The 25,872-nt window shown below is 45.8% G+C and overlaps 1 protein-coding gene across 23 annotated transcripts in view; it reads left to right on the top strand.

Annotated features, from left to right (window-relative positions):
- The window catches only part of zgc:110045 (uncharacterized protein LOC664755 homolog), a 326,605-nt gene that overhangs the window by 156,438 nt on the left and 144,295 nt on the right, over window positions 1–25,872 (top strand). For 2 of the 23 annotated variants that reach the window (XM_038797705.1, XM_038797704.1), the window contains exon 3: window positions 22,076–22,151. The exons of the other annotated variants lie outside the window; for them this stretch is intronic. The gene's annotated coding sequence lies outside the window, so the exon portion shown is untranslated. The remainder of the gene's footprint in view (window positions 1–22,075; window positions 22,152–25,872) is intronic. 23 annotated transcript variants of the gene reach the window in all.

Genomic DNA, 25,872 nt, shown 5'->3' on the forward strand with positions numbered 1-25,872 from the left:
GGTTTACTAAGGAAGTTGAAGCACTTGTCAAGAGGAAGAAGAAGGCTTATGTTAGGATGAGACACGAAGGCTCAGGTAGGGCACTTGAGAGTTACAAGTTAGCCAGGAAGGACCTAAAGGGAGAGTTAAGAAGAGCGAGGAGAGGACACGAAAAGTTGTTGGCGGATAGGATCAAGGAAAACCCTAAGGCTTTCTATAGGTATATCAGGAACAAAAGAATGACTAGAGTAAGATTAGGGCCAATCAAGGATAGTAGTGGAAAGTTGTGTGTGGAATCAGAGGAGATGGAGAAGCGTTAAATGGATATTTTTCGTCAGTGTTTACACTGGGGAAAGACAATGTTGTCGAGGAGAATACTCAGGGACAGTCGACCAGGCTAGATGGGATTGAGGTTCACAAGGAGGAGGTGTTAGCAATTTTGGAAAGTGTAAAAATAGATAAGTCCCCTGGGCCAGATGGGATTTATCCTAGGATTCTCTGGGAAGCCAGGGAGGAGATTGCAGAGCCTTTGTCCTTGATCTTTATGTCGTCTTTGTCGACAGGAATAGTGCTGGAAGACTGGAGGATAGCAAATGTTGTACCCTTGTTCAAGAAGGGGAGTAGAGACAACCCTGGTAATTATAGACCTGTGAGCCTTACTTCGGTTGTGGGTAAAATGTTGGAAAAGGTTATAAGAGATAGGGTTTATACTCATCTTGAAAAGAACAAGTTGATTAGCGATAGTCAACACGGTTTTGTGAAGGGTAGGTCATGCCTCACAAACCTTATTGAGTTTTTTGAGAAGGTGACCAAGCAGGTGGATGAGGGTAAAGCGGTTGATGTGGTGTATATGGATTTCAGTAAGGCGTTTGATAAGGTTCCCCACGGTAGTCTATTGCAGAAAATAAGGAAGTATGGGATTGAAGGTGATTTAGCGGTTTGGATCAGTAATTGGCTAGCTGAAAGAAGACAGAGGGTGGTAGTTGATGGCAAATGTTCATCCTGGAGTTCAGTTACTAGTGGTGTACCGCAAGGATCTGTTTTGGGGCCACTGCTGTTTGTCATTTTTATAAATGACCTGGAAGAGGGTGTAGAAGGATGGGTTAGTAAATTTGCAGATGACACGAAGGTCGGTGGAGTTGTGTATAGTGCTGAAGGATGTTATAGGATACAGAGCGACATAGATAAGCAGCAGAGCTGGGCTGAGAGGTGGCAGATGGAGTTTAATGCGGGAAAGTGTGAGGTGGTTCACTTTGGAAAGAGTAACAGGAATGCAGAGTACTGGGCTAATGGCAAGATTCTTGGTAGTGTAGATGAACAGAGAGATCTCGGCATCCAGGTACATAAATCCCTGAAAGTTGCCACCCAGGTTAATAGGGCTGTTAAGAAGGCATATGTTGTGCTAGCCTTTATCAGTAGGGGGATTGAGTTTCGGAGCCACGCGGTCATGCTGCAGCTCTACATAACTCTGGTGCGGCCGCTCCTGGAATACTGTGTGCAGTTCTGGTCACCACATTATAGGAAGGATGAGGAAGCTTTGGAAAGGGTTCAGAGGAGATTTACTAGGATGTTGCCTGGTATGGAGGGAAGGTCTTACGAGGAAAGGATCAGGGACTTGAGGTTGTTTTTGTTAGAGAGGAGAAGGCTGAGAGGTGACTTAATAGAGACATATAAGATAGTCAGAGGGTTAGATAGGGTGGACAGTGAGAATCTTTTTCCTCGGATGGTGATGACCAACACGAGGGGGCATAGCTTTAAATTGAGGGGTGGTAGATATAGGACAAATGTCAGAGGCAGTTTCTTTACTCAGAGAGTAGTAGGGGTGTGGAACGCCCTGCCTGCAACAGTAGTAGACTCACTAACTTTAAGGGCATTTAAGTGGTCACTGGATAGACATATGGATGAAAATGGAATAGTGTAGGTCAGATAGGCTTCAGATGGTTTCACAGGTCGGTGCAACATCGAGGGCTGAAGGGCCTATACTGCGCTGTAATGTTCTATGTTCTATGTTCTACTTCATGATGAGTCAAGTCACGCATTATTCTGCAGCTTTGGGTGTATTTTATGTATAATTCACTGATAAGTTTTCTACAATGAGGTGGAGCTCTTCTGGCACAGTGGGTAGCATTCATACCTCTAAGCTAGAAGCTCGAGGTTTGGGACCCATTCCAGGGCTTGATGGCTGTGGAAAGTGCATTCATAACCTGGCCAAATAGGTTGATCATCTACAAATGCTTCCAACTCATCTATGGCAGGCAATAAGAGAGTTAGCCTCTTTAGCCATGCTTAATGCGGAGTGGTTCACCTCAGGTTATACAGCTTGGTTTAAAGCTGACGACCTGTTCCAGGAAAAGAAAGCTATGGAAAACAGACATAGGCATGTGCTTTTTGAACCTCATGTTTCTCTAGGCATAAGTATATCCTGATGTAAAACATATATACAGTTAGCTACAATGTTAAAAGATTTTTAAATGATGGACATGTATTATTTCCACATTGAATTTGCTCTTGTACTTAAACCGTTAATTTTTTGCATATGATGTTCTTGATAACCAGCTTTATTGTGAGGAAAACAATTAATAAAATGACAAATTAAATTGTACATACAGCGATGTGCACAGCAACTGAAATGCAGCTGGGAAACTGGAAACAGTAATTTGTACTGAGGAACCAGATGGTGTAAGAATAAGTAAATAGAACATAGAACATAGAACGATACAGCGCAGTACAGGCCCTTCGGCCCTCGATGTTGCACCGACATGGAAAAAAAAACTAAAGGCCATCTAACCTACACTATGCCCTTATCATCCATATGCTTATCCAATAAACTTTTAAATGCCCTCAATGTTGGCGAGTTCACTACTGTTGCAGGTAGGGCATTCCACGGCCTCACCACTCTTTGCGTAAAAAACCCACCTCTGAAAAAACCCACCTCTGCGTAAAAAACCCACCTCTGCGTAAAAAACCCACCTCTGGGTAAAGCGTGGCTACATTAGGAACAGGATAGACAGTTAAATATTGCACAATATAGCATATTTAGAAAGGAAGGAATATGGAGGTGGGTGGTGCTGGTGCTACTCAGGCACAACATAATACTGAGTAAAGTGTTCAGAAACATACATGATGCTGATATAATAGTGATTTCAGATCAGGGGTGAAATTCTCCGACCCCCCACACCGATCGGCATGCCCCCCACGGCGATTCTCTGGCCCGTGATGGGCCAAAGTCCCGCCACTGAGAGGCCAATCCCGCCGACGTGGTTTCAACCACCTCTGGTGGTGGCGGGATTGGTGGCGCGAGCGGGCCCCCGGGGTCCTGGGGGGGCGTGAGGCGATCGGACCCCGGGGGGTGCCTCCACGGTGGCCTGGCCCACGATCGGGGCCCACCGATCGGCGGGCGGGCCAGTGCCGTGGGGGCACTATTTTTCTTCCGCCACCGACATGGCCTCCACCATGGCGGAGGCGGAAGAGAACCCCCTACCGTGCATGCGCCGGTGGTGATGTCAGTGGCTGCTGATGCACCGGCGCATAATAATAATAATTACTGATTGTCACAAGTAGGCTTCAATGAAGTTACTGTGAAAAGCCCCCAGTCGCCACATTCCAGCATCTGTTTGGGGAGGCCAGTACGGGTTAGGTGCATTGGCCATGCTAAATTGCCCGTAGTGTCCAAAAGGTTAGGTGGGGTTGTCGATGGGCCAAATGGCCTCCGTCTGCATTGTAGGGAGTCTATGATTCTATGACAGAAGTAAGAGAGATCTGGAAGGAGGAAAAGTCCAACCTCATGGAGAGGTCCAAATGTCTAAATACTTGTTGTAACTAAAGAGTAATGGTTTTGAGAAATTATAGACTTGAGAAGCATATAGTGGGAGAAAAGACAATTCCCAAAACCCTCTGTTTTGACCCTGACCACACAACAAAACACCTAATGACAATATATAGAAAAAAGACATATCATCATGATAGAAACAGATTCCATGGGTAGAATTTTCTATTCCTGTCGTGGGTGGGAAAATTGTCGTTATTCCTGCTGGTTAGAGGGGTAGATTTTCACACCCTTTTCAGCTAATTATGCTGTGCCAGGGTCAGTGAAACTTCTACTCACTCCAAACTCTCACTCTCATAAGGGCAACAGACAGTCTGACAGGGATGTCATACACTATCAGCAGATGGGCACAGCACTACATTTCAGCCAGCCACTTTAAGATGACCATCTCACTCACAAAAGATCCTGCAAAAATTATGTCTTAATCATTTTCTGGGGAGCGTTTAACACACGTAAGAGATATGCATGCTTCTGAAATGCTCTTTCATCTATTGTGTTTACAATCAATCCATCTGTCTTTATGCAAGACAAGATTGCCTACAAACAATGGGAGTAAAGGTCAGAGGGGGGACCTTAGAACTCGGGCATGCTCCTCTCACAAGGAGCAAGCAGCAGAGCTCGGTGGTGAGGACAGAGATGACTCCAATGCGGAAAGGGAGATCAACCTCACCCAACAAGCCAGTGAGGGTCCATCCAGTATACATTGGTCACATATGGGCAATGGTTGTGAGAGACCTATATTGGAGGAAGCTGCCTAGTCAATCACTCCATCCAGCAACAAGAAGATGCAAGGAAAGGCCTTATCATCTCCAACTCCCAAAGCACCTCAGATGAGATGGCAGAGGATGCATTGTTCCCCTATACCCTCCATCAGCACAGATACTTGCATCTCAGTGGGTCCTAGTTCTAGAGTCGGCTCATGGTCACAATCTGGTGATTACCTCATGGACCCATGTCTACAGCAGGCGGAGGCAGTGACAGCTGAGGTCTCTGAAACTCGGAAAACTGCTGGAGACCAGACCCCCGCAGAGTCCAATTCTGATGATGAGCTTTCTCATTTCGCCCTTGAGAGAAATGGTGAAGATGCAAAGACAAGCAGGGGAACATCAGGCAGAGTTGTCAGAGGCCATCACCAGACTGAAACTGAAGAGCTTGTCCATGTTCTGTCTGATGTCAAGGCTCCATGTGCATCAAAGTTTCCATGGGAAGAGTGGCAGCTGCCTTGGAGACCCAGGTCCAGCAGAATCTGGTGGATTTGTGTTTTGACCTCCACACTATCATGTTGGCCATGGTTCCAGGACTGGATAGGCAGGAGGGGGACAGAATGTTTTGTCCTTTCTCCAGGTGCCCCTTCTCCTCACGGAATCAGGGAGGGGTCCTCAGGCACCCAAAGGGGGGAAAAGCACCAGCAAGACACCCCAGGGGCATCCACCCAGGACACTCCAAAGATGTCCTGCAATTCCAAATCTCATCTACTTGTGACCCCATCAACTCGAGCATATCAGTCTGAGGAGGCTGCACTTGCCCCAGAGCAACAGACTCTTAGCAGGCCCGGGTTATTCTGGCTTTGGGCCTTCAGAGGATACCTACCAAAGTCATCTTAGACAACAGGGCACAGCAGGTTGCCTCCAACATTGCTGTGGATGTCAGTGTTGCACCAAGATGTACCGGTAGAGTTAGGAAAATTAGAAGTTTTGAATGCATAATGGCGGCACTGATGTTTTCTCATCATACATTGTATACATATATCCCTCTTCAAGTCTCAGGTGGGTAATTGATGCAAGGCCCTGCATTCGTTTAAGGGTACAGAATGCACCTTCCCCCACAATTATCTCCTATCTCGTCCCTCAGTTCCATTACGTCTCACTCAATCTCATCACAGTGAATGGCCTTTAGTTTCATATCAGCGATATGAACAAGACACTTGCGATATAAAATTGTTGACCGGACAAGGCGCATGTCATCAGGCAGACATTATTTCATTTCATGACAGTTCTTCATCAAGGTTAAGTGATTATCCTGATACTGTTGCACTGAGGTCTGCAGTTTGTGCATGTATGTTTCACCAAACATTGGAGTCTTTTCACCCAATGGCATTTATTTTATGACTGTGAAATTTTTGTTAAAACAGTATTCGTCATTGAGCACCATAGCCTTTCATACCTCTCTGAAATTTAATTTTTTCTCCACATTTAAGGCTGGACGTTATTCCTTTATTAGTCTCCACTCTCGATACATGGCACTGAATAATGACAGTCAGTTCCACTCGGTGACATTTGAAATATCTGCGAGAATGGAATGGGTGTCAGAGGTGTGTGCTCATTGTGAGGTTGTTGACGTTTCCTGACAGGTTGAAGATGATAATAGAGGTTTTCTGGTGCTCCTTGCATCGAAGCATGGTGAGAATGGTGCTCATAACAAATTGTCTTCACATTATTCCTCTTGGAATCTTGAAACTATGAGGTTGTCACGGGCAGATCTGCTGTGTCATACCAATGTAATGGCATCCTCATGTGCCCCATTTGAATCCTTGCCCAGTTCAGATTAATCCACTTCAATGATCTCCTCATCCAAGGCAATGTCTATCTCCTCCATGTGTCCCTATGAAAACATATCCCCCTTTGTAATGCTCAGCTCTGCAGGGTGCGGCAAACAACGATGTAGCAGGACACACGCTGTGGTAAATATTGGAGAGCCCCATCTGAACGATCCAAAGACTTTCAGACACCAATAGTCTTCTCTATAAGGAAACATGTGACTGAATATGTAGCATTGTATCTCTCCTCAGATACATTCTGCAGTTGATGAATGGCCATCATTAAACATGTCCTCAGGACGTACCTCTTAACACTGAGGAGTTAAATCTTTAAGTGGGGGAAGGGGAGGGGACTGGGGGGGGACACCGGGTTGCTGCTAGAAAGACCAGGGACGAGAAGGGGAGAGCCGGGGGGGGTGGGGGGGGGGGGGGGCCATCGCTATGGGAAGCGGGTCAGAAAAGAAGGGATGACCCGGGGCGAGCAAGGGACAAGACATGGCTAATCGACAGGGAGTAGGGACGGGTCGCTCTGCGACCCGATTGATCACGTGGAACGTAAGGGGGCTGAATGGGCCGGTCAAAAGATCAAGGGTCTTCTCACACCTGAAGGGACTGAAGGCTGATGTAGCAATGCTGCAGGAGACTCATTTGAGGGTAGCAGATCAGGTCCGCCTGAGAAGGGGGTGGGTGGGACAGGTGTTCCACTCAGGCTTGGATATCAAGAACCGGGGGGTGGCGATTTTGGTGGGAAAGAGAGTGTCGTTTGTGGCGGCAGAGGTGGTGGCAGACAAGGAGGGCAGGTACGTGATGGTGAGGGGTAGGCTGCAGGGAGAGAGTGTGGTACTGGTAAATGTGTATGCCCCGAACTGGGACGACGCGGGTTTTATGAGGCGCCTGCTGGGCCTCATCCCGGGACTGGAGGCAGGGGGCCTGATCATGGGAGGGGACTTTAATACGGTGTTAGACCCTGGGCTGGATAGATCGAGTTCCAGGACGAATAGGAGGCCGGCAGCGGCAGAGGTGTTAAGGGGGTTCATGGAGCAGATGGGAGGGGTAGACCCATGGAGATTTGGTAGGCCTAGGGCGAGGGAGTATTCTTTTTTCTCCCACGTCCACAGAGTGTACTCTAGGATCGATTTTTTCGTATTGAACAGGGGGCTGATACCGAGAGTGCAGGACACGGAGTACTCGGCCATTGCGATATCGGACCATGCACCACATTGGGTGGACGTGGACATGGGGGAGGCGCGGGACCAACGCCCGTTGTGGCGCCTGGATGTAGGGCTGTTGGCGGACGAAGAGGTGTGCAGAAGGGTGAGAACGGGCATTGAGAACTATCTGGGTACGAATGACACAGGTGAGGTGCAGGTGGGGACGGTCTGGGAGGCCTTGAAAGCAGTGATTAGAGGAGAGCTGATCTCCATAAGGGCACACAGAGAGAGGAAGGAGAGGCAGGAAAGGGAGAGGCTGGTGGGGGAGCTCCTAGAAGTAGATAGGAAATATGCGGCGGCGCCAGAGGAGGGGCTATTAGGGGAGCGGCGTAGCTTGCAGGCCAGGTTCGACCTACTGACCACTAGGAAGGCGGAAATGCAGTGGAGAAGGGCGCAGGGTGCGGCGTATGAGTACGGGGAAAAGGCGAGCAGGAAGCTGGCACACCAGCTTCGTAAGCGAGATGCAGCCAGAGAGATTGGGGGAGTGAGAGAGAGGGGTGGGGATGTAGTGCAGAAGGGGCAAGAGGTGAATAGGGTCTTTAGGGACTTCTATAGGGAATTGTATAGGTCTGAACCGCCGAAGAGGAGAGGGGGAATGAAGAACTTTCTCGACAAATTGGGGTTCCCAAAGGTACAGGAGGAGCTGGTGGAAGGGTTGGGGGCGCCGATAGAGCTGCAGGAGCTAATTAAAGGGATAGGCCAGATGCAGGCGGGGAAGGCGCCGGGGCCGGATGGGTTCCCGGTGGAGTTTTACAGGAAATTTGTGGACTTGGTGGGTCCAGTGCTGGTGCGAGCCTTCAATGAGGCGCGCGAGGGGGGGGTTCTGCCTCCAACAATGTCGCAGGCCCTGATCTCCTTGATTTTGAAGCGGGACAAGGACCCGGTCCAGTGCGGGTCCTACAGGCCTATCTCCCTCTTAAATGTAGATGCCAAGCTGTTAGCAAAGGTCCTGGCAACCAGGATAGAGGACTGTGTGCCAGGGGTAGTCCATGAAGACCAGACGGGGTTCGTGAAGGGACGCCAACTTAACACAAATGTTCGGAGATTGTTAAATGTGATTATGATGCCAGCAGTGGAAGGGGAGGCGGAGATAGTGGTAGCGCTGGACGCGGAGAAGGCATTTGACAGGGTGGAGTGGGAATACTTGTGGGAGACGTTGGAAAGGTTTGGGTTTGGGGAGGGATTTATCAAGTGGGTAAAACTGCTCTATTCAGCTCCGATGGCAAGTGTGGTAACAAACGGGAGGAGGTCAGAATATTTGGGCTCCATCGAGGTACTAGGCAGGGATGTCCCCTATCTCCCTTACTCTTTGCATTAGCGATTGAGCCGTTGGCGATGGCACTGAGGGGTTCAGGGGGGTGGAGAGGACTGACAAGGGGAGGGGAGGAACATCGGGTCTCGCTCTATGCGGATGATTTGTTGTTGTATGTGGCAGACCCGGAGGGGGGAATGCCGGAGGTAATGGGGATACTAGCGGAGTTCGGGGACTTTTCGGGATATAAATTAAATCTGGGGAAAAGTGAGGTCTTTGTAATACACCCGGGAGACCAAGGGGAGGGAATTGGGAGGCTCCCCTTCAAAAGAGCAGTTAAAAGTTTTAGGTATTTGGGGGTGCAGGTGGCAAAGAACTGGGGGACCCTACACAAGTTGAACTTTTCCAGACTGGTGGAGCAGATGGAGGAGGAGTTTAAGAGGTGGGACATGGTGCCGCTGTCGCTAGCAGGGAGGGTGCAGTCAGTTAAAATGACGGTCCTCCCGAGGTTCTTGTTTTTGTTCCAGTGTCTGCCCATCTTCCTCCCCAGGGCCTTTTTCAAGAAGGTAACGAGTAGTATCATGGGGTATGTGTGGGCACATGGCACCCCGAGAGTTAGAAGGGTCTTTTTGGAGCGGAGTAGGGATAGTGGAGGGCTGGCGTTACCCAACCTTTCCGGATATTACTGGGCGGCAAATACATCGATGGTACGAAAGTGGATGATGGAAGGGGAGGGGGCAGCCTGGAAGCGCATGGAGAGGGCGTCCTGCGGCAACATAAGCTTAGGGGCACTGGTAACGGCACCATGGCCGCTCCCTCCCACGAGGTATACCACGAGCCCGGTGGTGGCGGCCACCCTCAAGATCTGGGGGCAGTGGAGGCGACACAGGGGGGAAGTGGGAGGTCTGATAGGGGCACCACTAAGAGGGAACCACAGATTTGCGCCGGGAAACACAGGAGGGGGATTCCAGAGCTGGCAGAGGGCGGGTATTAGACAACTGAGGGACTTGTTTATAGAGGGGAGGTTTGCGAGCCTGGGAGAGCTGGAGGAGAAATTTGGGCTCCCCCCGGGGAACACGTTCAGGTACCTCCAAGTGAAGGCATTTGCCAGACGACAGGTAGCGGGGTTCCCCGCGCTCCCCGACAGGGGGGTGAGTGAGAGGGTGCTATCAGGGGTCTGGGTCGGGGAGGGGAAGATCTCGGACATCTATAAGATTATGCAGGAGGTGGAGGAGGTACCAGTAGAGGAGCTGAAAGATAAGTGGGAGTTAGAGCTGGGGGAACAGATAGAGGACGGGACATGGGCAGACGCCCTGGAGAGGGTTAACTCGTCGTCGTCATGTGCGCGACTAAGTCTCATTCAATTTAAGGTACTGCATAGAGCCCACATGACGGGGACAAGGATGAGTCGGTTTTTCGGGGGTGAAGACAGGTGTATTAGATGTTCGGGAAGCCCTGCGAATCATGCACATATGTTTTGGGCATGTCCGGCACTGGAGGAGTTCTGGAAGGGGGTGGCAGGGACGGTGTCGAGAGTGGTGGGGTCCAGGGTCAAGCCAGGATGGGGACTTGCGATCTTCGGGGTGGGGGTGGAACCGGGGGTACAGGAGGCGAGGGAGGCTGGAATATTAGCCTTTGCGTCCTTGGTGGCTCGGAGGAGGATCCTGATTCAGTGGAGGGACGAAAGGCCTCCGAGTGTTAACACCTGGTTAAACGACATGGCAAACTTTATCCAATTGGAAAGGATCAAATTCGCCCTGAGAGGGTCGGTGCAGGGGTTTTCCAGGCGATGGCAACCCTTCCTAGACCTCTTGGATCAGAGATAGAAACTGAGGCCATGACAGCAGCAACCCGGGAGGGGAGGGGAGGGCGGGAGGGGGGGAGGGGGGGGGGGGGGGGAGGGGGGAAAACGACGAAGGAAGTACGGTAGCGGCGGTGGCACGGGCAAGGCCTGCCCGAGGACGCTGCTAGAAATGATAAGTTGGTCTGACTGTCGGTTCGCCGGCGGGGGGGGGGGGGGGGGGGGGGGGGGGATGCGCGGGTAGGGGGGGGGGGGGGATTCTTTTTCTCTTTCTTGTTAAGTAGGGGGGTTTGACTTTGTTTTGTTATAATTTAAATGTAAATGTAGGGGGGGTTAAAATGTTTGTATTTTGAAAAATTCAATAAAAATTATTTAAAAAAAAAAAAATCTTTAAGTGTTGAGCTCCCTCAAATGTCTCTGGCACCTGGGAGTGACTCAAAATGTATGAGTCGTAAGAGGTCCCTGGGTACCTAACACAAATATACACAGTCTGCTCTCTGTGACCACAAATTAGCTGAATGTTCAGAGAGTGAAATTGTTTTTTATTAATAACTCTCACAGGCTGCTACCATGGAGCTGTGAAGGCTATAGTTGTGCAATCGATGTCACTATGTACTTTGCGGAAAGCCTGCAATTGCAGCAAATCCCACAGCTCTGGCAGCCTGGCTTACTTTATCCCTGCAGAACTTCATGCTATGGTGAGCTTTATTGAAAAGGGCATCTGTTACTCCCTTGTGCATTTGTTTGTCTCTGATTTTGAGGTTCTGCAAAGGTCCCCAGTGGAACTCTGGAAGCACTCACTGGTGAAAATGTTCAGTGCGGCTGTGATCTTGGCATTGGATACCCTCCAGGTTCCTCACAGAGAATGTGGCGAACGTGAGCTACCACAGCCTTAGACAAGTGATATCATTTGTGATAACATAAAATATCTTCATTTATTTGGCCCCTCCTTGCCGGTAACTAGGTATTCCTGAGGCCCGGCTGGATTTTGTTCCTCAGGGTGATAGTTTCCCTTAGCTGTGCCAAGTGGCAATGGGCCCTACTCCTCATTCTAATGAAAGCTATCAAGAGGGTGGCATTGCCTGCAGCCTGCATTCTCCACTTCTCATTGTACCTGTGAATGCAAACAATTGAACAATCATTGGTAGTTCTCGTAGAATAGTCTCCCTCTATATCCAAGTCAGGAATGCAGTTTCCAGCCCTTGACTTGCCCTTGGTCTGAACATTGCATACCCAAAACAGTCTCTTCCACTGTCAACGTGGCCTCAGTCCCGGATAGTCGCTTCAGTACGTCCCTGACATCATGAGATAGCCACAGGGCTATCTCAGACTCTTCCATGGATAGTCTTAAAAGGCTTGGCACAGGACCGTCTTTCATGACCCCACTCTGTTCCTTGACCACCCCTTTGTCTTGCCTCTGCTTCTTTCTGCCCTCCCGTGTACCACATACACCAGTCCTGCCTCCACCTCTCTCCTCCATGCTGTTTGCCTCCCATGCCCAGCCTGTAACACAGGCACCCAAAATCACACAGCAAAGCTCTTAAAAGTTGGGTGGAAGCAGCATCTATCTACCACAAAATTGTTGATGTACTGAAGCTCATCAGGTGCACGCCACTTGTATATAGTCGGGAAACAGGCTGTTCTAATTATCTGTTGATAGGGCAATTAATTTGGAAGGGGAATGTAATTCCGGTGAGTTGGCCTTTTAATTAGTATTCATGAGATGAAAATTAATGCAAATGTGGTTCCCAACATAAATTAGCAGGAAGCTCGACCAACATTTAACCCACCATCAAATTTGGGAGAACAAAATTACAAACTAATTTGTTGTCGGTAGGAAACAGACTTTTTCTCCATCACACCAAATTTAGTGTCTTCGCTTGCCATGATTCATCCACAGGCAGGAGTGGAAAATTGTGCACCAATTTTTTTTTCATTCATTGGATGTGGATGACTGTTCTATTTCTACCTCAGTAATATCACCTGACTTCACCTCACCTCATAACATCTGCTTCTGAAATCCACATTCTGACCTTTGTTACCTCTAGACTATTTCAATACCCTCCAGGTTGGTATCCCACGTTCTACTCTCTTTAGACATAAGGCCATCAGTTGCCTGTGTCTTTATCTGTACCAAGTCATGTTCCCCGATCACCTTTGTGCTCGCTGACCCACATTGGCTTCAATCAAGCAACAGTTCTTATCCTTGGTTTCAAATCTGTCCATAGGCTCACCCCTCTCTATCTCTGTAAACACCTTCCGATCCACAGCTCTCAGAGATACCTGCACTCCTATACTTCTAGCTCTGGAATATCCTACCTGCACTTCACCTTCTCTCTTCCTCACTTTCCTTCTTTAAAACACCCCTTTAAGCATTTCTCTTGGTCCAAGCTTTTGGTTACCCAATCTTTTTTATTAATTTTTCCAATTGAGGGGTAATTTAGCACGGCCAATCCGCCATCCCTGCACATCTTTGGGTTGTGACGCTGAGACCCACACAGACACGGGGAGAATGTGCAAACTCCACACGAACAGTGACCCGGGGCCGGGTTTGAACCCCGGACATCCGTGAGGCAGCAGTACTAACCACTGCACCGCCGTGCTGCCCTTAGTTATCCAATCTAACCTTGGGTTGTTTATTATGTTAAAGATGCTGTATGAATATATATTGTTGTTGGTTGTTGCTGGCAAGGCCAGCATTTCTTGCCGATCTCTATTTGTCCTTAAGAAGATGGTGTTGAGCGACTTCTTGAATACGAATATATTGCTTGCTGGGCCATTTCAGAGGTTATTTCAGAGTTCGTCATGTCTGAAGTCATGTACAGACCAGACCAGATATAGACAGAAAGGAATCAGGTGGGTTTTACAATAAAATCATTCTATGGTCACCATGACGATGCACTGTAACCTCCCTAGGCTGGAAATCGATGGACCAAGATATTTACAGATTTCAGAATTTTCTCTGTTATAGATTAAATTCTAAATTAGAATGCCTAAGCACAAGTATATGAACTTGATGTAAGTATGTGACTAAGCCATAAAACATACGAAAACTAGTGTTAAGACCCAAAAGTACTTGTTTTCAAATCCATTTATTTGCAAATATGGACCGACGGAGAGGGGCCAGAAGAAAATTGAGCACCTTCAACATCTTCAATACTTTTCTTTAAGGCCTGCAAATCCATTTGAAGACGTTTGCAGTTATCATGTATGTGTGCCCACACACACGCAAGCTCCTCTTCAGCTTGAGGTTACAAATATAGCAAAGTTTGAGGCTGTTACTCACTCAGCCACATGACCTTCCAGTTTTTCCTGCACTCAGTCAGTTACTGAATTACACTTGCTGGACTCAAGGGCATTGTTTTTTAAAAATATATTTTAATTGGTATTTTCAGTTTTTACACAATTGCGCATTATGTTTAATGTTTACAGTATGTGTGGTTCTTATATGCATCTTCCACTATACATCTTGTTCTCTTCCGTCTTGGTGCGCAGTCCTCCTCCCCCCCCCCCCCCCCCCCCCCCCCGGGTATCTTCCCTTTTCGTTCAGGGTGTATTGTCCCCTGGCTTCTGCTCTCCCCTTTCCCCCTCCCCTTCTTTCCTTTGTGCTTTCTGCTGTGTCTGCCTTGTGAGTTGGGGGGGGGGGGGGGGGGATCTTCCGCCTTCTCCCCTCCCTTTGTGCTGTTACCCTAAGTTCCCCCGAGTTCCCTCACCAAGTGCATTTTTAATAGCATTAATGGGATGTGGAAGTCACTGGCTGGGCCAGCTTTGTTGCCATCCATAATTACCCTTGAACTGAGTGTCTTGTTCAGTTATTTCAGAGGTCAGTTAAAGGTCAACCATATTTCTGTGGATCTGAAGTCACATGCGGACTAGATCAGGTGGATGGCAGATTTCATTCCCTAAAAGACATTGGTGGGTTTTTTATGACAGTTGACAATGCTTTCATGGTTATCATTCGACTTTTACTTCCAGATTTTTAAAAATTTAAATTAAATGTCATCATCTGCCATAGTGTCAAATGCACTTGGGTCCCCAGAGCACTACCTCGAATCTCTGGATTACTAGTCGATTACCATATGACTATGCCGCCACCTCCCGGACAAACATCCTGGACTCACTCGGCATTCAATGTTTCAAGTATTTTCTGAAGTTAAGGAGCACTTTGGACTCAACTGCCACACTTTGTTGTTTGGCGCCATTGATCCAATGGCCAAAGCCTCCATGCTAGGTAGTTTCCTCTCCACAGTCACCACTGCTACCTTGGAGGAGAGAGAACCTGCAACTCCAAAAGCTATCATTATGACCCCTCAGCTAAAAAGCAAATCCAGATGATGGTGTTTCCGGATTTTGCCGTTCCACATTGGGACGGTTACAGCTTTCCATAAAATAATAAAAGCAAATTACTGCGGATGCTGGAATCTGAAACCAAAAGAGGAAATGCTGGAAAATTCCAGCAGGTCTGGCAGCATCTGCAGGGAGAGATAAGAGCTAACGTTTTGAGTTCAGATGACCCTTTGGGATCTTGGGTCTTAGGTTGATAAACTACAACCTGGTTTATTGTTTGAAAACATTGATTGTGAGGGTTGAGACAATCAACATCCTTGTTTCAGAAATACCCAATCAGTTCAGGATGGTCTCAGGAAATGGGTGGTTGGCATCTCTTAGCCTGGGATATATCCTTTTGTCCTTGTGAGACCAGCGTGGCAGTTTTTGAATTCACTGATCAGGTCAGATGACCTTCAGCACCCAGTTTTTGCAGCACATATTATCCATTTTAAAAGAAAAGTCAGTTCCAAAGGATGCCACGCTAAGTTGTTAAGATATCGGACCAGACCTCGATTTTTCTTAGGAGACCAGGTGAGAAACCCGATAAATTCGAAATTTGTAAAACTGTGAGGAAAGGATATTTCACCCCAAGAGTGATGACTCTCACCAGTAGATATCTTCTCTATTAAACACATTTTAATTTAAACACAGGATTAACCGCATTAACATCAAAGAAATAGCTTTACAATAAACAGTTAAACAGTTCTTAAATAAAGGAAAAACTTTAACCCAAAACCTTCCCAGCTCAGGGCAAGACCAGAGCATGTGAGCATGATTGGCTGGGTCCCTCCCACAGCGTTCCCACCTGCCACTATATATATATATTACAACTAAGCAACCCAATACAGTTTAAAATCCATTAATAAATGAAGTTAACAAGTTTTCTGTTCAGACCTTTGGAGTGAGACCCTTTCAGGAATAACCTGAAAATTCTTTTGTCTTGTCATACTGAAATCCTACAGAAAAACTATCAAAATTGCCTACAGACCTGGCTCCTCCCATTGATTACATCATTGTATCCCACTGAGATGTCCCATAACCTACTTAGCTAGGACTAAACACTATTCATAATTAGTTTTTTACACCCCAAGGAACTTCCAAATACATGAAGAGGTTTCCATGAGCCATATTTCTATAAACAATAAATGGTTAAAATCAATGAGTACCTCGCTCCTTCATCACAGCTTTAGCAGATATGTTCCTGTATGTATTTGAAATCAGGGTTTTTAATAACAATATTACAACAACATATGAAGTATAATATATAATATATAACACAGTAAAGTTCATATTCTAAAAGTTATGAATTTGACATGTCTTTACTGGACATGATACCAAAAAACCCAACAAGAAATTCAGGAGGAATTTCTTTCAACAAACAGTGGTAAGAATGTGGAAAATGCTACCACAAGGAGCAGCTTGTTAATCAGTTGAGCAGACATTTGGCAAATAAAGAAGCTGGAGCTAGTCTGACTTCAACATAGGTTTATTTGCAAAACTCAGCAAGATTTTCCCTTTTTAATTCCATGCTGACTACTCATTATATTTCTATTTTTGGTCGTTTTCTATTCTCTCTTTTAGTAGTTATTCCATTAGTTTTCTGACCACCTATGTTAAGTTGTTCTTAATGTAATCAAAGGACTGATATCATTATTGGCTCTTTTCTCACATTAAAACTGTTACAAGTAGTTAGAAGCCAGTGAGCATCGTTCAATATAATGCATACTTATATTGAAATCTGCTTTGCATGATTTGAGAGCAAGCTGACCTCCAAAAATAAAAACAAAATACTGCAGATGCTGGAAGTTTGAAATAAAAACAGAAAATGCTGAACAAACTCAGTAGGTCTGGCAGCATCTGTGGAGAGAGAAACAGAGATAATGTTTTGAGTCTATTCACCGACCCCTGTTTAACAGTGACATTGGGATCCTGAATCTGAAAAATAAATCCTCACCTGGATGTCTAAAATGGAGCATGGGATTTTCCAGTCCTGCCAGAGATGGATATCCTTTAATATCCTTTAATAGCCTTCAGCTTCCTTAGTACCCAAAAATCTATCCATCTCTGTCTTGAATATACTCAAAGACTACAGAATTCCAAAGGTTCACAACCCTTTGAGTGAAGAAATTTCTCCTCATCTCAGTCCTGAATAGCTACCCCTTTATTCTGAGACTATAACCCAGTGATCTAGATTCCCGAGCCAAGGTAAACATTTCCTCAGCACCCACCCTTAAGCAGAGTCCTTAGGAATTATAAAATTAATTATATGCCTCTCATTGATCTGATCTCCATGGAATATAAGCTGAGTCTATTCAATCTCTCCTCATAAAACAATCCCTTCATCTCCAGAAACAACATAGTGAACTGTTGCTGCACTTTCTCTCGGGCACGTGTGTCCTTCCTGAGGTAAAGAGACAAAAGTGCATAGAGTAGCCTCACCAATGTCCTTTGTAATTGTAATGAGCTTCTCTATCCTTAAACTCTAACCTGGTGGCAACAGTTAACATACAATTTGTCTTTCTAACTTTTTGCTGCAGCTACATATTAACTATATGCAATTCATGCACAAGGACATTCAAGTCCCTATAAATATATAAATTTCCCACTCTCTCATCGTCCAAAAAATATTCTGATCTTTAATATTTTTCCTACATTGTATTCTATCTGCCATGTTCATGTTAACTACCCAACCCTGTCTTAATCCCTTTGCAGCCTCTTTGTGATCTCCACACCACTCATTTTCCCATCTAGCTTTTTATCATTAGAAAACTTATATATATTTCACTCAGTTCCCTCATCGAAAACATTAATATAGATTGTAAATACATGAGGTGTAAGCACTGATCTGTGTGATTCCAATTCCAATTCTGTTCCTGCACCTCGTGGTGCACTAAGGTGAACTTTCCTGTTTCCATAGCGAGTAATTCCCAACACAGGTTGCTAGTCTGTCACCAGGAGCTTCTAGCTTCAGGGGGCGTCACTTCACATCAAGCATCGCTGACCAGAATACACCCCCACTCTTACCGCCAGCCATTTCCGTGTTATGAAGGACTTTCAGGTTGACACACTCTTTGACCCCGTTATTTTATTTTTGCAATATTTGTATTACAATTTTAACATTTTATATATGGAAAAGAAAGCACACCCACCCAAACAGAACTACTACAAAGAGAAATAACCACAACATCCCCCACCCCTGCATTTGTAACAGCTGACAGTGCCAACTCTTTAACATACAGAATGAATGGACGCCATCTTTTATAGAACTCCTCGATCGTCCCTGTTAAGGTGAACCTAACCATTTCAAGATGTAGGAATTATAATAAGTCCCCCAGCTGTACTGAGGTACATGGCGTAGAAGCTCTTCTCCATCCCAACAGGACCCACCTACAAGCAGTCAGTGAGGCGAAGGCTAAAACATCAGTCCCTGCCCATGTCTGCAGCTTCGGCACCCCAAATATGGCCCCGAGGGGATTGTCTCCAAATCCATTTCCAAGATTGGACACGGTGCTGAACAACGAGCTCCAAAACCTTCCCAGCTCAGGGCAAGACCAGAACATGTGAGCACGATTGACTGGGACCCTACCACACCGCTCACACTTTACAAACCCTATGTGGTCCTTCCAACCACCAGCAGAAGACATTCCTACAATCTGAGCGCCAGCATCTGAGCAAGAATCTTGGCATCCACATTTAGTAGAGATATCGGCCGGTATAACCCGTACACTACCGGATCCTTACCTTTCTCCAGTAGAAGCAAGATGGAAGCCACCCTCATCGTCTCTGGGAGCCAATCCCTTGCCACCATGTCCTCAAATGTCTCCACCAACAGCGGTACCAGCTGGTTCATAAACCTCTTATGCAATTCCACTGAGAACCGCTCTGGCCCGGTGCCTTGACTGTCTGCAGTTTCCCTATGGCCGTCCAAACCTCCTCGATCCCCAGCAGCTCCTCCAACCACTCGCTATCCTCCCCCTCCAACAATCCGTCCATAAACCCCATCATATCTGACTCTTTCCCCCGCGGCTCCCACCTGTATAGTTTTTGATAAAACTTTTCAAATGTGCTATTCACCTTCTCCGGTGCAGACATCAAATCCACACTCACCTCTCGTATCTGAGAAATCTCCCAGGAGGCCAACAACCGGCTTGTCTCCTCCCCATATTCATACATTTCTCCTTTTGGTAGCCTCAACGGGCGCACCACCTTGCCTGTGGACAACAGATCGACAGCTGTGTCTGCAGAATCTTCCTGCTGGCCAAAAACTCTGGGATGGGACCTTCCGAACACTTGCCAACAACCTTCAAAATGTAATTAATCAGCCTTTTGTGCTCCTCCCTTGCCTCCTTCCCAACCTTATGCGGTATTATCTCACCTCTCGCCACCACTTTCAGAGCCTCCCATAGCACCGATGGCAATACCACCCCATTTCTATTAATCTTAACAAACTCATCTATCACCCTCCTCATCTTCACGCAGAACCCCAAGTCTGCTAACAACCCCATATCGGAACTCCACACCGGCTGCGTGCCTCTCCAATACGACATCCACCAGGTGTGGGGCATGATCAGAAATGACGATCGGCTAATACTCCGCCCCCCACTTACCCTAGTCAACAAGGACCTCCCCAGGATAAAAACATTGATCCGATAGTGCATCTTGTGTACCGGAGAAAAGAAAGAGTACTTTCTGGCCCCCGAATTTAGAAACCTCCACAGGTCTATTCCCGCCATCTCCTTCATGAACACCACCAACATTTGCTCCCCCGCGATGGGGCCAAAGGCCTTTGCTTGAACGGATCCACTCTCGGGTTCAACACCGTATTCAAGACCCAACCCCCCCCCCCCAAAGAATCAACTGATGTGTGCCCATGTCAGAGATGGCCGCTAACACCTTCTTCATGAACCCTACATCATCTCAAATGGTCTTCCACCCAGTAATGGGTCTCTTGCAGCCGCACCATATCAGCCATCAAGCCCTTCAAGTGGGTAAAAACTCTCACCCGCTTTACCGGTCCTCCCAATCCCCGCACATTCCATGTTACTAACAAAACTAGGGGCCTCTCATCTCTCCCCCCCCACCATCCCTGCATGTCAGCCATGTCCACTACGAGGCATAATCCGATCCTCCCTCGGTGGCCTGGCCCACGATCGGGGACCACCGATCGGCGGGCGGGCCCGTGTTGTGGGGGCACTCTTTTTCTTCCTCCTCCACCACCTCCAACAGCTTGGTGACCCTCTTTGCAAAATACTCCGTCATCCTAATAATATACACTTTGGTAGTATATAGAATATAGCAGCCAGATACACATGGCAAGGTACCACAAACATGAGTGAAACTAGTTAACTGATAATCTGTTTTAGTGATGTTGTTGATCAGAACACTCGGATAATCCCCTGCTTTTCTTTTATGTCTAATCAGTTTAAAATCACAGCTGAAAGATGGCACCTGGATCACTGCAGGGTTATATGGAAAATGCTGGGATGGAGGACGAAATTGGACGGCTCTTTCGAAGCACTGGCACAGGCACAATGGGCCAAGTAGCTTCCTTCTGTGCTGTAATATTCTTTGATTCTGACACATGACCTTCTGACTCAGAGGCAGGAAAGCTACTACAAAGCCAAGGACATGGATAAACAGCAGCATCCCATTTTAGGTCCGATTGTGTAACATTTTTGATTCAGAGCTGCTTTGTCGGCTCTAGAAGGCAGTGGGCTTGATTTTAAAGGTTAGCATTATAGCTGTAATGCCCCTGACCTGGTATTTTCACTGTTCTTGCATATCTGCCTGAAATCATCAGCATGCAGCTGAGTTGATGCAAGTTGTGAAGGACCAATGAGCACACCACTCCTGTCATTTTGACTCTCACTCAAAGTTTGGAAAGGTCATGGAAGCTGCACATATTGACTGTAATGAGGATGGAAAATTCTTGGGATTCAAGCTGCGCATGAACTACTATTTTTCTCCATATTCCCCACATACGATAACACTGCAGCACTTCTGGAATTTGATTGATATTTTTGTACAAACGATTCTGCATGTGGAAGAACTAAGAGTTTGATCCCTATTTTAAAAGAAATACTGATTTTCCTCAAAGCAGTCTGTCTTGCGATAAAAGAACAATAAAAACCTGCTGGGGGGAAAATAGCTGCCCAAGAAATGAATTGCACAATGGGTTAGTACACTGTTCCTTTACCTCTGTGATCTTAGTTTTGTAATTTGCATTTGCATGAGGTTGCACTGGCTTTCCCAGTACGTCATGCAAGAAGCCGACAGTCCACAAAACTGACCACACCACCAAATTGAATTGATCATCATTGCAAATTTCCACCAATTATGTTAGTTTGTGGGCCTTAGAGGAGGATATACAAATAAAACTTTTAAAAGTGCAAAAATATTTATTTACATAGAAATTGAATACCAATATTGGAAAATGATTCTGTATAGTTTTTTTTTAAAAGTCATTTGAGCTATTCAATTCAATTTACAGTTGTATTTACCAAAATGCACCAAGTTACCATTTTGGAATAGACAGTATCAAGGAATATTTTTGTATCAAAATCATTTTTTTTTAAAGTTCTAAGATACATCCAGTTCTGTTGGTTCACAGGGGATTTAGATATACACAACTAATTGAGTGGAATCCTGAGGGGGAAAAAATACTTCTGAAACCTTTTGCAATTTGTGCCTGGATCACCGATTGTGACTAAAAGCATGAAATGATTGAAGTGCCTTGAGATGTTTTTCTACACTAATGCTGGTATATAAATACAAATTGTTTTTTGTGTTTCACTGGTATAAACAACTTGGGCATCATGGGTTTATTTACACTGTAATTGTATACATTTGTGCTATATTGAGATTCTTGGGAAGTTACAACTTTCTTCAGCTGTACATTGAAGTGACCATTTTCACTCTCAGTATCAAGCATACTCCAATATCGCTGACTCCATCTCCTTCCTCGCCTTCTCACTCAAATTGAATCAGATCATGTGTAACTTCAATGGCCTGTTTGATCCAGACTTTGAAATTGCACATCAAAACATCATTATCAAGTTATATTTTGATCTTAATAACGCTAACCACTTCATCCAGTCTCGACACGTCTGAAATTTTTACCTTTTCCTTTTATTACCTTCAGGTTTCACTACTCAACACACTTTTTCCTAGCTTTTGATCCATCATACGCCATAGACTACAACTTACCAAGATTAAAGGTACCCACGGCTTGACCTGCACTACATTCTGGCTGGCCACCTCGATGTTTTTAAGAATCTATTCGGGTTTCCTGTCCCACAGTTTTTTTAAATTTTAAATCATTAATCTAATCAACAAATTTCTCACAACCTCATTCCATTCTATTTCTTGTTACACTCCTTCCATTAGACTCTGATCTTATGACTCTAAATTTTCTTGCATCTTCCTGTCCCTTCATCACTCAGTTGGAAGTAGAGATATCAGCTGCCTCAACCTCTTTGTCTGGAATTCCTTCCTTATATTCCTCCACCTTGTCACTCCTCCGCCCTTTTCAAAACATATTCATTTGACCTACATTTAGGGTCTGTGCTAATATTTCACTTCCTGCTTTTTTGGTTGTTGCCTTGTCGATTTCTATTTGTGAAGTGCTTGGGAGAGTTTAAAATATATAGCAGTATAAATGATTGTAGTGTAAGGGTGTTCAGGCAGAAGACGGTTTAATGTGGGACTGGAGTGCAGTGATCTCTATGTGCATGTACATAAGGGATTAATGATCATAGATCATAGAATTTACAGTGCAGAAGGAGGCCATTCGGCCCATCGAGTCTGCACCGGCTCTAGGAAAGAGCACCCTACCCAAGGTCAACACCTCTACCCTATCCCCATAACCCAGTAACCACACCCAACACTAAGGGCAATTTTGGCCACTAAGGACAATTTATCATGGCCAATCCACCTAACCTGCACATCTTTGGACTGTGGGAGGAAACCGGAGCACCCGGAGGAAACCCACGCACACACGGGGAGGACGTGCAGACTCCGTACAGACAGTGACCCAAGCCGGAATCGAACCTGGGACCCTGGAGCTGTGAAGCAATTGTGCTATCCACAATGCTACCGTGCTGCCCTAATGTGTAATCAATAGCACCAGATGATCACTAGAGGGCCGGACCAACGGGCCACATTAGAAACCACATTAGGTCTCTCTCTCTCTCTCTTTTGGATGTACTGTGACTAGGACAGGAGTATCAGATTAGCTCAGATGGTTAGTGTAATTAAGCATAGTTACTGTAGTTAGATCTTGTTAACCTTATCACTCGTCTCAATGTTAAAGTAAAGAACTCACGCAATTATTGTTATAGTTACTCAATAAACCTTTTGTTACTACTGGACGAGATTGAGTCTTCTTCATTGAGATTCAGAAGACCTCATCAGTAACCAAGGTTTGAGTAACACATATTACACTCTTTAGTATATCAAAACACACAGAGAAGTGTAATAAAAGATAATACAGGAACGTAATGACAGATGGAGAACAATATTGCCCCTAATATGATGTAAAGAGTCACATGCTGGTAGACTGTGGCTGGAATTTTTGAGCTGTTCTCGCCAGCGGGACCTTCCAGTCACGCTGACGGCAACCCCCTGCCATGGGGTTCCCAGTGGCAGGGGTTGCATAGAACGGGAAGCCCTGTTAACAACAGTGGGATCAGAAGATCCTGCCTTCAGCCAATAGTGGGTCACCTCTGCTGCTGTGAAAAAAGCCGCGTGTGGCGGGGGGGTGGAAAATCGGTGTCTGTGTATAATAGAGGCGACCAGAAACTAGCATGGAGACAGCACCCTTGCAGGATCATATCTTGGAGTATATTGTTATGAATTGTTATCAAGTCATACAAGTATCCAGACTTATTGGGGAGAGACCAAAAAAATCATAGAAGATGATGGCAGTAAAGAATGGACTCCAAAATCCTGAATGCATGAAAATAAAGAAGTTGAAGTCTGACCTGTAAGAAGTGTGCCAAAATCAAAGACATCGCTACAGATCAGCCAAGCAAGCTCCATTGCCAGATCTGAATAAACACCGAGTCAAGAGGCTTTGCCAGATCACATAAGACTGAGCAAAATGTTAAAAAAAGAAAAAAATTGAAAGACAGAAGAAGAATTCACTATGTAGATAAAAAGAAGAATCTGAGTGAACACAGAGTCAAGAGACTTGGCCAGATCACAAAAGGGTGAGCAAAGTACAATGAAAGGCAGAAATTACCTTTAAAAATCTGCACCAATCAAGATCAACACTAGCAATCCAGAGCATAGCTGGAAGAAGCTGCAGAAGAGTCCAAAGCCAGCTTCATAATGCATGGCAGCTGAGCTTGACTGACTGAAAATAATATTTTTAAAACTGAAGGCGGAGTCCTTGCAAAACTGGAGTCAATGGGAATCAGGGGGAAAGCTCTCCACTGGTTGGAGCCATACCTGGCACAAAGGAAGATGGTTGTCGCTCTTGGAGGTCAGTCATCTCAGTCCTGGGTGATCACTGCAGGGGTTTCTCAGGGTAGTGTCCTAGGCCTAACCATTTTCAGCTGCTTCATCAATGACTTTCCTTCCAACCTAAGGTCAAATGTGGGGATGTTCACTGATGATTGCGCAATGTTCTGCACCATTTGCGACTTCTCAGACACTGAAGCAGTTCACGTTGTAAGAGTTCTTCCTGTTCCTTTTGCTTATTCCCAGTCTATTCCCTTGTTTTCTCCTTTCTTTTATTTTTGCCGTTACAGTTTTAATCCATGGATGATTTATGGACGTGTGTCTTTAAGGCAAAGCAGCCTGCAAAAAGCAGACTTTAATTCAAACAAACAGATTCAGAAGGTTGTACTGTTTTAGACCGATGATTGGAGATTGGCTGGCCTCAGTGACAAGTGACTGGTGGCCAATGAATTGGCCCAAAAGGCTGTGCTCTGCTCGGTAACAGGTGTTGATTTGATCTTATCCCACTGGAGTGTTTCTCAGAGCCATGAGGTTCCATTCAAGTTCATTTTTGGTTCTGGCAGGGGAGGGAAAAGATCCAGCAAAATCCACTCACAAAAACAGCCATTAAACTTCTCCACAAAATGATCCTGTTTACTCTCTCTCTCACAAATAAGCCTGTGAATGTCGGAATCCTGAATACAGGGCCTGAAGCCAGGCCACAAACTGAGAGCAAAGGAAACACAAACTCTGTCTCACCAGGAAAATTGTGAGTATAGGCTATAAAGCAAGGACTGTGATTCCCAAACTTACTACGGAGGAAGCTTGCAAGGACCCATCATCCGAAACAAATACTTTTTCCTCTTTCATTTAAATTTTCCCCTTTTCTTCCCCTCTGTGTTTGTTTATTGTGTGTGTGTGTGTGTGTGTAGAGGGTGGGGGAGGCAAGTCACAGCAGCAGTTAGGTACTTAGCAATATTTAACCAATTGTATCGGCTGTGTATTTCACCATTAATCTTGTTATAAATAAACAGTAATTGGGTTTCAACCTGCTACCTGAAATTATTGGGCAGCCAAAGGCCAAAGATTTCAGGAACTTTGGAAGAATTGTTAGTTAATTTACTTATGTTGTAACTCCGGGCCACATGGGGCTGGAATTGACTGCGCATTTTCCCAGGGTGGCATGACAATGTTCAAAAACAGCAAGACTTGAACAATATCTAGGCTTGGACTGACAAGTGGCAAGTAACATTCACCTCACAGAAGTGCCAGGCAATGACTATCTCCAATAAGAGAGAATCAAACCATTGCCTCTTGATAGTCAATGGCATTACTATCACTGAATCCCCCACTATCAACATCCTGGGGATTACCTTTGATTAGAGACTGAACTGGACCAGCCATATAAATACTGTGTCGACAAGAGCAGATGGGACTAGGAATCCTGTGGTGAGTAACTCACCTCCTGACTCCCCAAAGCTGGTCCACCACCTACAA

This window comes from Scyliorhinus canicula, chromosome 5 (assembly GCF_902713615.1).
Source record: "Scyliorhinus canicula chromosome 5, sScyCan1.1, whole genome shotgun sequence".
NCBI lineage: Eukaryota > Metazoa > Chordata > Chondrichthyes > Carcharhiniformes > Scyliorhinidae > Scyliorhinus > Scyliorhinus canicula.